This window comes from Sorex fumeus, unplaced genomic scaffold, assembly GCF_029834395.1.
Source record: "Sorex fumeus unplaced genomic scaffold, SorFum_2.1 ptg000046l, whole genome shotgun sequence".
Classification (NCBI taxonomy): Eukaryota; Metazoa; Chordata; class Mammalia; order Eulipotyphla; family Soricidae; genus Sorex; species Sorex fumeus.
In genome coordinates, this window is record NW_026606103.1 from 8,048,355 (window position 1) to 8,060,787 (window position 12,433).

At 41.1% G+C, this 12,433-nt stretch overlaps 1 pseudogene; it reads right to left on the minus strand.

Moving 5' to 3' along the window:
- Positions 1-838: 838 nt before the first annotated feature.
- The window catches only part of LOC130031225 (kanadaptin-like), a 41,410-nt pseudogene continuing 29,815 nt past the window's right edge, over positions 839-12,433 (minus strand).

The following is a 12,433-nucleotide window of genomic DNA, read 5'->3' on the forward strand; positions in this document are numbered from 1 at the left end:
AAAAAAAACTAAAGGTAATAAATAGAATTAAGATGTAAATTAAGATGTTAATTAAGTTATTGAACTGAGGAAAGGAGAAAAACACCGTAAGTGGTATTTTGCCCCTGACCAAAGGAAGGTCTTTCTTATATTGATTTTGCTACCTGACTGGGTGTAGTGTCTTCCTCCAGTGCTGGGGAGTTGGAGAGATAAGAGAGTTGGAGAGAGAGATGAAGAGAGAGCAGGGCAGTGAAATGGAGCATGGAGAGATTAGCAAGGGGGACAGAGGGAAGAGAATGTAGAAGAATACAGGAGCAGGCACGTGGAGAGAGAGCCCAGGCTGCGAGATGGAGCGTGGAGAGATGAGCAGGAGAGAAGGGAGGAAGCAGGAATGAGGGACAGTGTGAGACTAGAATGGGGAGCTCAGAGAGACTGAGAGGTGCGTGGGGAGAATAGAATAAACGGCAACTGATCAATCAACTGGCTTGGCCCTTGTTTCCTCCTCCGTCTGCCCCACGGCATGGGCCACCCTGGCTGGGGGAGTGGCCCGAGACCTCTGGAACCCCAGGCGGCAAGGGGGAGAGCCACTGGGGTCTTCCCTGGCCGCCCCAGAGATTATACAAATAGCCATACTTGTTGTTAAGATGGGTCCTGCCATCACCACTCTGGTCTTCTGTGGTGACATACACACTTTTGTCTTCTGTTTATATTAAAAGGAATGTATTGGTGGAGGTTTGCCTAGATCAGAAGCTTTTTTTCTTCAATTAATGTTTGATTTTCTCATTTTACCCTTTGATACAGGGTTCTTTGTTTCTTGAGGATTGTAGGACGGTGCATTTCCTGTGCTGCTTCTTTGGGCTCACTTTTGCTGCAGATGAGTGCTTCTAGCCTCCATGCTTCTCCTGTCAATCTCTCCCTTTTCTTTGTCTTTCCCATCTTCCTCTTCCTCCTCTTCCACTTCAGACTCATCTTCTGTCATCAGCATGGCTGCCGGAATTCTGAACACTTGGGTCAGGTGCAGAAGGGGTAGGGGGGGAGTAGGGTAACTTCCTACTATACTCATTTAAAAATGGAATTTGCTTCCTTCTTCCATGGCACCAAACAGTGGCAATGTAAGATTTTTTTAAGCTTTGTTTTCTGCATCTGTAGTCTATGAGTTTTTTTTTTTAAGTTCTGGAATCTCTGCTGGTTTTACAATTTTTATGAGCCCTTTAAGTCTCTGTTCTTTTTTTAGCTTGAAAGTTTTCAGGTGCAGTTTTTTTTTTCTGGGACACAACATCCAATGCACTCCTTAGTTTCATTTCTGACAAGAATGCATTTTGATAGACTCCGACTATCAAAGAACTGAAGGCTTTCAATTTCTCAGAAACTTCTGAGAGTTCCCTTTCAGCATCCTTTAACTTTGCAACCAGTGGCTCAAAGGTTTCAGGCTTCTCCCATCAATCTCCCCAGCCTTCTTCATTCCATTCAAACACAACTTTTCAACTAGACTAGTCCTATCAAGAATGCATCGTCATCATCATCATAAAAGTCTTCATCTTCCCAATATTGGACTTCCTTTTTCAGGAAACTGCTTCTTGCCAGAGCAGCCCTGAAGCATCAAAGATTGGGCAGGTTTCCAATGAGCACTGAACCGGCTTCTTTCCTATGTGAACGGCTTCAGCCACCAGCTGTTTTCCAGTTGAATCATCAACAGGCAATCTCACTCTGCAGTCCCTGTTCATCAAATTCATATTCTAATTCTCCTTCGTCAAAAAAATCCCTGGACAATCATTTTTAGATCCTTTATCTAAAAGGCCTTCTTTGGCTGCGGAAATTCTGCATAAATAGGTTCTCTGCAACCCCATCCTCTCAGAAGATGCCTCCCATCGTGTTCTCCAGACACTGGTCCTTCTTTTCCTTTTAGTGGTTTCCATTTCCATCCTTCATCTGAATCTTCTAACTTCTCCAGTATCATCTGCTGCTGTTTTCTCATTTCTTTCGCCTGGGTTAAGGTCAACTAGGATCTTCCTCCTGGGCTCCTTCGGGTCCTTGAAGGAGAAAGAGTCTGGTGCTTCCTCCAAAGGGGAAGACGTGCCCCACGTGGACCTGACAAGAGGTACAAGGCGAAATGCAGGTTTTGTTGAGGAAAGTTCCGTGGATTCTTCAGATCGTAGCGGTAGAGTTGACCCCAGGCCATCTCACCCTCGTCTGACATGGAAGGATGCTCGGTCACACGTCACAGCTGGGTGCCCTTCTGGAAAAGCAGCAACTTGTCCCTTTCAACTCCAGGTTCCCAGGATGGTGCCGCCGTCAGGTGTTCTCAGCTTTAGGGCACCGTGGCAGGGCCGCCCAACGGTAAAAAGGAGCCGGGGCTGGGCGCTGGAGAAGCAGCGACCACGCAGCTGGTGCTGCTTCCCGAGACGCGCTCAGGCTCGGGCCTCACTGGTGGGGCATCAGTTTCCCCAGAGTCAGGTCCAGTGCGCAGAGGACCTTTCCTCCCCGGATGGCTGGGAGCAGACCCCACCTCACATTCTTTTTTCTTTCTTTATTATCTCTCTTTCAGAAACTCCTATGAGATTTATTTTGAACTTCCTCATACTAATTCCTTACTTTCATATTTTGCATCTCTTTTCTGCAATTTGAGCAAATGTTTTTTATTGGATCTTAATCCCAATATTGACAGTATTTAACTTTAGCACTGGATTTATAGGCAACTTTTTTGAGATTACTTGACAGACATGATTTATATACATGCATACATTTGACGTGTGCAAATCCAGCATTTTGGATTTATAACTGAAAGGTTTTTAGAAAATTTAACCAGGGCCAGGGAATCCACAACCGTTAGATGCTTCATACATCTGAGCTCTACTCTTAGGGATGGAATGTGCAATTCCAAAAGGATAACAAGAATAGAATTCCCCTCCCTCCCTCCCTCCCTTCCTTCCTTCCTTCCTTCCTTCCTTCCTTCCTTCCTTCCTTCCTTCCTTCCTTTTATTGAATCACTGTAACAACTTGAGACATGATTACAAAGTTGTTCATGATCAGGTTTCAGTCATACAATGTTCCAATACCTGCCCCTTCACCAGCGGACGTTTCTCACCACCAATGTTCTGAGTTCCCCCCCTGCCAATTCTTCGTCCAGCCTGTCTGTATAGCAGGAACTTTTTTGGGGCATTATTGTTTGCAATGCAGGTACTGAGAGGTTATCATGTTTGTTCTTTTACCTACTTTCAGCACACAGTTCTTATCCAGAATGATCATTTCCAGTTATCTTTGTCATAATTGTCCCTTCTCTATCCCAAATATCTTCACCCCCTGGCACTTGAGGTAGACTCTCAACTGTGGATCAGTTCCCCTGGTCCTTGTTTCTAATTTCCTTGTATAATAGTCTTTAACTACAATTTTTTAAATATCCCACAAATGAGTACAATCATTCTGTCTGTCCTTCTCCTTCTGACTCATTTCACTTGGACTAATATTCTCCATGTCCATCTATTTATAAGTGAATTTCATGATTTCATTTTTACTGTTGGCTGCATAGTATTCCATTGAATACATGTACCATAGTTATTCGGGCTGGAGCAATAGCACAGTGGATGGGGTGTTTGCCTATCACACAACTGACCCAGGTTCGATTCCTCTGGCCCTCTTGGAGAGCCCGGCAAGCTACTGAGAATATCCCACCCTGTTCTTTTCTCCTCCCGATATTTGGATGAGGTTGGATGTTCTACCAGAGCCTTATATAAGGTTCTAACAGTGCCTTATATTATCTTGGATATTAAATCCTTATCTCATGGGTATTGTATAAATGATTTTTCCCATTCTGTGGATTGTCTTTGTATATTGGTCCCATTTTTTTGAGCTACAGAAGTTTCACAGCAAAGCCTGGCAAGCTACCCGTGAAATATTTGATATGCCCAAAACAGTAACAACAAGTTTCACAATGGAGACGTTACTGATGCCCCCTCCAGCAAATCGATGAACAACAGGAGGACAGTGCAACCATAGTTATTTTTATCCACTCATCTGTTCTTGGGCACTTAGGTTTCCAGTTTCTAGCTATTATGAATACTATTGCAATGAACATAGAAATGAGATGTTTCTCCTGCACTGTGTATATTCTCCAAAGTATTATTGATGGGTTGTATGGAAGCTTAATTTATAGGGTTTTTTAAGGAATATTCATATTGTTTTCCAAAAACACTGAACCAATTGGCATTCCCACCAACAATGAAAAGAGTCCCTTTCTCCCCACATCCATGCCAGCACTGGTTGCTCTTGTTCTTTTTGATGTGTGCCAGTCTCTGTGGTGTGAGATGAAATCTCATTGTTGTTTTAATTTATATCTCCGTGATAATTAGTGTTTTATGGCGTTTTTTCCATGTGTCATTTTGCCATTTAAATTTCTTCTTTGAGGAAGTTTCTGTTCTTTTCTCCTCCCGATATTTGGATGAGGTTGGATGTTCTACCAGAGCCTTATATAAGGTTCTAACAGTGCCTTATATTATCTTGGATATTAAATCCTTATCTCATGGGTATTGTATAAATGATTTTTCCCATTCTGTGGATTGTCTTTGTATATTGGTCCCATTTTTTTGAGGTACAGAAGTTTCTGTAGTTCCTTATCTTTTCTTCCACTTGCTTAGTCAGTGGTGTTTTTCTTTTGAAGATGTCTCTGGCACAAGAATAAAATTTAGCTGTTAGAGTAACAAACAAGCAGGATTGAGGCTACCAGAAGCACTTGACAGAGAAATTTTAGTTTCAAAGTTTGTCTCTATCAAAGGTGTTCCTAGCATACTGGGGTGCAATTACTAATGAAAATGGAGAAAATTTCCTCTAGTTACTATACTCCACAACTTTCCCTTGTTTCTCAGACCACAGGGGTGGGACATCTACAAGTACTCAGTCTCCTTTAAAGCACACAAACACATCAAAATTAAGGAACAGTTTTGGAAATTATTTAACAGTGTATGTGCACCAAACCATAATGTAGTCTGTTTTAAACTTACACTATAACAATACGTAACTATGTTTCAATAAAACTGAAAAACAACTCATCCTTCACTCCCTACCAAGGTCACGAGTTGCCCCCCACAAGCAGATCTCTGGCATGGCCATGGCTCCAGAGGCAAAAGAACTTAGTCCAGAGCCCAGCAGCTTGCAGAAGAAAAGTGAATGGACCATGTGTTAAACTATGGCGGCGTGCCTCCCCAGGAGGGAAAGGGTCTTGCTCCCTTCCGCCTTTTTCCCCCCTGGCAGCAAGGTGGCCGCCACCTCAGAGCTTATAGGAAAGCCAGGTATGAGCTGGCGGTGACAGGGCAACTGCAGTCTCATGGGAAGGGGCGCGGTACCGGCACGTCCTTCATGCCCTACCAAGGTCGCAAGTTACCCCCCCACGAGCGGCTCTCTGGCACAGCCATAACACCAGACTCACAGAAACCAATCTCGGAATTATCTCGCTCTTTGCAGAAATACAAAATCGTGGCTGCGCAACATCATATGATTCTCATAACCAGCTATAGAAAACAAAATATTTCACAATGCCTTTTCAGCAATTCTGATTGTTTGGGGGGAAATTCTAAACAATAATGGTGCATCTTTTGTTGAAATAATGAATGTAATCAATGTAGAGAAGAGTTAAGTAGAAATCATCTGCCTCACAGGCATTTGGAGGGGTGGGAGGGGGTTATATTGGAGATTTTGGTGGTGAAAAATGAGTACTGGTGAAGGGAAAGGTGTTTGATAATTGTATGACCAAGACTTAAACCTGAAAGCTTAGTAACTTTTCCCACAGTGATTCAATAAATAAATATTAAAAGAAAAAAATAAGTAAAAAATTAAGGTGGAGTTCATGCCCAATTCAATCAGCTAATCAGTGGCTGAATAAATAGCAGTACTCCTACAAAAAAACTGAAAAACAAAACAGCATTACTAGAAGTCTAAAAAGAATAGAATCTTTAAAAAACATTATAACTTAACTAATATTTTTATTCAGTAGATAAGAGAAGTAAAGTGAATTTTCATCAAGAAGCATTATTTGTATTTTCCCATTTCCCATTATTCCCGAGAGATCAAAAACTAATTTTTGATTTCTGCACATCTCCCTGAGCCGGAGAGATAGCATAGCAGATAGGGCATTTGCCTTGCACAGAGCTGACTCGGGTTCAATTCCTCAGCCCCTCTTGGAGAGCCCGGCAAGCTACTAAGAGTATTTCGCCTTCACAACAAAGACTAGCATGCTACCCATGACGTATTCACTTAATCACTTAATCACTTAACTTCCCATTAGTCGTCGATTTGCTCAAGCGGGCGCTAGTAACGTCTCCATTTGTCCCTGTCGCATGCTAGTGTAGCCCAATGGCATCTGTTCACTCTGGGAACATGACGAGCCTCAAACCGATCGTTTATGATCTTGACGAAGAAGTCTGACCATCTGGTAGGTGGGCAGCCACGCAGTCTTTTGACATCCCGTGGAATCCAGTCAGTAACAGCTCTAGTCCAGCAGTCGTCTTTAAATCTCATTACGTGACCAGCCCATCTGATTTTTGACACCTTGGCAAATGAGACAGCGTCCCTGATTCTTGATCCTCGATGGATTTCGGAACTCCGGATTCTTTCTCTCATTCTAGTGAAACGTGATATTCCAAGCATAGCTCTTTCTATTCTTCTTTGGGAGACCTGAATAGCGTTCTCATCCTGTTTGCATAGGGCCCAGGTCTCTGAGGCATATGTTAATGCAGGAAGAACAGTGGAATCAAAGAGATGTGCCCAGAGCCGGAGGTTCTTCATCCTCTTAGCTATTTCTTCAATGTTCTTGAAGGCGTTCCAAGCCGCTCTCTTCCTCCTGCGCAGCTCAGGTGCCAGGTCATTTGTCATGTTGACTTCTCGACCTAGGTACACATATCTGTTGCATTCGGAGATGGTCGTTCCATTGAGAGCGAATGGGGCATCAGGAACAAGGCTGTTTCTCATAAACATGTTCTTCGTAAGATTCAGCTGTAGTCCTGCCTTTCCACACTCACGGTCGAAGTTGGCCAGCATTTGTGCCACTTGGCTGATGTTTGGTGTTATTAAGACAATGTCATCAGCAAAGCGGAGGTGGTGTAGTTGCCGACCATCTATCTTCACTCCCATTCCTTCCCATTCCAGTCGTCGCATGATGTTCTCGAGGGTGGCACTGAAGAGTTTTGGTGAAATGGTATCACCCTGCCGCACCCCTCTCTTGACATCAACGATCACTTCTTTGTAGAATGGTGAGATCCTGGTAGTGAATCCGCAATACAGCTCACGGAGGATCTTGATGTATTGAGCTTGAATGCCCTGATTGACTAGGGCTTCAATGACCGCTTCCATCTCAACAGAATCAAAGGCCTTCTTTAAATCAATGAATGTTAAACAGAGCGGCATCTTGAACTCCCGAGAAACCTCAATGAGTTTGGTTATTGTGTGGATATGGTCGATGGTGCTGAATCCTTTGCAGAACCCGGCTTGCTCGCATGGTTGTCCTTCATCTAGTGTTCTGCCAATCCTATTTAGGATGACTCGAGTGAACAACTTGTAGATGGCAGACAATAGGCAGATCAGGCGATAGTTGCCAATGTCATGGATGTCTCCCTTCTTGAACAGTAGTACAGTCCTGCTGGTTTTCCATTGGGACGGAACCTTGCATTCAGACAGGTAGCGAGTGAAGAGCCAAGCCAGTGTATTGATGAATACTGATGGCAGGTTCTTCAGGTGTTCAGGTCTGACCTTGTCTGGGCTGGGTGCTGTTTGTTTCTTTACCGAGGAAATGGTGTGTCGGATTTCGGAAGGGAGAACCTATTCATATGACATATTCAATATGTCAAAACAGTAACAACAAGTCTCTCAATGGAGATATTACCGGTGCCCGCTTGAGCAAATTGATGAACAACAGGAGGACAGTGCAACAGTGCTACAGTGTACAACTTCCAGCTCATAAACAAATATCACCCCAATAAGGCAAACCTGTAGTTTCCAATAGAGCTTTGCCCCAAATGGAGTCACTCAAGAATTAAGTAGAGTTACAGTATGGAAAAGAACTTTAGAATCTATAATTCACAGCACTTCCTTCCTTTTCTAGCTTATAAAAAGAAACAGCTATTATCTGGCTCTTCAGGGGGATTTTAGAGGAATTGTTAGCTATGTGAAATACTGAAATTATGAAATGTGTCTAATTCCATAATAGGACTCCCTGGTTTCTAACTTACTTTAAAGAAATTATTATAAAGCAAAGAGAAAATATTTTCATTGCATCCACAAAACATAATAGGTACTAACATATTTTGTTTGTTTGCTTATAGAACCACACACTGGCACTACTTAGAGGTTACCCCTTATTCTACATTGAGGAATCACTCTTAGTGGAATTTGGGTGATGGACATCAAACTATTCTGGGTTAGCTACATGCAAGGAAATCACCCGACCTGCTGGACTATTGCTCTGCTCCTAGGAATGTGCAGGAGGGCTGTTCACACTCGATTGTGCTCAGGGCCTGTTCCGGGCTTTGTGCTCAGGGATCACTCCTGATGGGATTTGGGACCCAATGGGTGCCAGGATTGAGCAAGATCTCTAAACATCTAATATGGTTCAAGCTCCAATAAAATTTTTGTTTTGTTTTGGGTGCTCCTTATTTCTGGATCACTCTTCACTATCCTCTGAGTATCATACATAGTCCTTGGGATCAAATGAAACTTGCCACATGCAAAGTAAGCTTTTCTCCTGCCCCATTAGCTAGCACTATCCTGACATGAAATATTTGTTTACTACTATATTAGTAGTCATTAGCTTGTCAAAATATTTCTTTCTATTAGAGATCTCAATTAATTAAATTTTATAAAACCATTATATATCCTAATTTTAAAATATTTAAAAAACATTAGGAGGCTCAATATTGTCAATTGCAACTATTTTAATTCTGTGAAAGTATTTGGATTTCAGCATAAGCATTTAAATTTATTCGTGGCTTTAAGAAATTATGTCAAAGTCATTTTTACTCATATTAGGCAAAGAAAAAGTACTGTATGGTTTCTATCTTGGAATTTTACAATAGTTATCTGAACTTTTATTATTATTATTATTATTAAGCACTGGACTCATTTATTGTTTCCTTTTTAAATTTTATAATTCCTCAGTCATTAGTTAGCATATAAACTCATTACCTGAACTCATGTGGAAAGGAATAAAGTTATTTGTTAATCTTTCCTTTTTTAAAATTTATTTTATTGAATCACCATGAGATATAATTACAAGCTTTCATGTTTGAGTCACAATCACACAATGATCAAACACCCATCTCTCCACCAGTGCACATTCCTCACAACCAATAACCCCAGTATACCACCCCTTTACCACCCTCCCACTGCCTCCATGGCAGGCAATATTCCACACACACTCTCTCTCTTTCTACTTTTGGGCATTATGTTTTGCATTGCAAATAATGAGAGGTTATCGTGGTTTCTCCTTTATCTACTTTCAGCACATATCTCCCATCCCAACCGATTCCACCAACCCTCATTTTCTTAGTGATCCCTTCTCCATTCCAGTTTACTTCTCCCCCAACAGCTCATGAGGCAGGCTTCCAACTATGGAGCAATCTTCCTGGCCCTTGTATCTACTGTCATTGGATGTCAGTCTTGTGTTATGTTACTTTATACTCCACACTATATTTGACCCTCTCTTTCTGACTCATTTCACTTAGCATAATACTCTTCATGTATAACCACTTATAAGCAAATTTCAAGCCTTCATCTCTCCTAACAGCTGCATAGTATTCCATTGTGTAGATGTACCAAAGTTTCTTTAACCAGTCATCTGTTCTCAGACACTTGGGTTGTTTCCAGATTTTGGCTATCAGGAACAGTGCTGCAATAAACATACAGCTGCAGATATCATTTCTGCTGTGCTTTTGTGGACTCCACAATACCACTTCTGGGAATATATTCCAAGGTTGCTAATCTTTTCTTAATCCTAATCGGCTTTTAAGAACAAAGTATAATCCTTATTTGTTTACTTTTTTTGGAATAGATGCTTTTATACTTTTCTGAAAATAAGATTTGGTGCTCAGTTTGACAGAACATATAAAATTGAAAATATGACTTGACTTTTGGTCTTTAAGAAATCTATTTAAGTTTGGGGGATTGCCTGGTGGTCTGGGATGCATGTATAGCATGGAACAGAGCCATATTTGAACCTGAGCACCTCATTTCCCATGAAAATTGCTGGTTGTGACCCTTGAGCCCTTGAGCACCCTAGAGTAGGTCTCTGCAGTTCTGGAAGACCCCTGTTGGCCCTGTCATCCCTGCACTGAGAAGACTTGCATTTTTCCCTGACCATTGAAATGGTCGACCTGCATGGCCAAGTATTGCTAGGAACATATCCTCAAGATTCCCTGAGCACTTCTAGGGAAGCTGCCACTCCCCAATAATATTTTATTTAAAAATCCAACAATTACACAAATAGATAAAACATCTCTTTAAATAAGATTATTAATTAAGATCTTTAAAAAGTATAAATGTTGTCAAAATGAGCGTCCTAGATTGAATGCAATCCCTCTACAAATTCAGATGACATTTTTCAACGACTTAGAACAGCCAATAAAAAAGTTTGTATCGAACCATAAAACAACCTAAATACCTAAAGTCATACTGAGAATTTTAAAAAAATCTGGGAAGTATCTCATTACCTAATTTGAAATTGTACTGTAAAGCTATCTACTCAGAGCAGCCTGGTACTCGACTCTCAGACCAATGACTTATAATTGAGTACCTATGACAAATTCTCAGCTCCATGGTAAACCAATATTCAGTGAAAGAGTTTGATGCATGGAGTGGAGTAGTAAAGGAGAACTTTCAATAAACAGTCTTGGGAAAACTGAATATCTATATGTAAAAACTGAAACTTGACCCATATCTCACACCTCACATAAAATTTAACTAAGAGTGAATCAAAGACCTTGAAACTTCGAATCCATAAAATATGTTGTAGAAAATATTGGCATAATGTTCCAAGATATGGACCTCAAAGGTATTTATTTATTTCTTCATTTATTTATTATTTTAATTGAATCACCTAAAATAGAAAATTACAAAGTTGTTCATGATTGGGTTTCATTCATACAATGTTCCAATACCTGTTTCTTCATCAGTGCATATTTTTCACCACCAATGACCCCAGTTTCCTCTCTCCACCCCACCCCCATGCCCAGTCTTCCTCTACAGCAGGCACTTTTTTCTCTCTCTGTCTCTCTCTCCCCTTTTGGGTATTATGTTTTGCAAATCAAGTGCCTGAGAACAGATACCTTGTTAAAAAACTATGGTACATCTATGCAATAGAATACTGTGCAGCTGTTAGGAAAGCTGCATTTGACTAATACACAAAGACAGTAGAAAAAGGGCCTGTAGGACTGGCCCATGGTTGGAAGTATGCCACAAGTGCAGGGAGAGGGTAATTAGGTTAGAGAAGGAATCAAACATACTTTAAATTATATGACTACATTGGCAGAGGCAACAGAAGTAAAAGTAAAAGGTACAGCATCAAACTAAAATGCCCTTGCTTGTCAAAAGAACACAAATTAAAACTAAAATATTCAACTTAATGTGAGAAAATATTAGCACTCAACACATCAGAGATTTAAAAAATTCAAAGCCTTCTCAGAAATAGGGATAGAAACGAAGAGATACTTCTCTGAAGAAGTCAATTTGCACTTGAAAAAGTCTCCTCTTCATCACTATTATTAGGAAAATTAAAATCAAGATGACACTGAGATATTATTTCACAACAGTGAGAATGGTGCATATTTAAAAATAACAAAAACATAGGAATAATATGTGTTGGCAGACAAGTAGTTTAAAAAAGAGAACTAATTCATTGCTGGTAGGAAAGAAGTTTGGTTCAACTTTCATGGAAAACAGTATGGATATTTAACAGAAAAGTAATTTTGCACAATCTCCTTCGTGCAAAATTCTACTTCATGGAGTGGGGAGAAAGGGCTGCAAAGTTTAAGAAGAGAACTCCCAGAACGACCACCAACTGGGAGCTCTTTGGCACTTTTGCAGTAACGTGGGACGATGCCATCGTTGACAACATTGACATCTCTACAATCAACTAGTTCAGCGCCTCCATGACTGCATAAGGAATGCCAAGAGTGGGAAAGCCACAGACACTTGTCTTCAAAAACTCTCGAGCTCATTCACCAACGTGGTTCAGCACAAGCCTCAGACAATCACACGCTAACATCCAAGCTCACAAAGCTGTGCAGAGAAGCAATAAAGGAAGACCTTAAAGAGAGAAGAGCAGCAGTGTTGGCTGATGTGGCAGAAACCGGGAAAAATATTCGCAATGCACACCTGTGCTTCACCAACTACAAGACCAAGATGACTGCTTTCCGACCTCCTGATGGATGTATCACAGCTTTGAGAATGGCAATGGAGAAGATTATCCATGACTTCT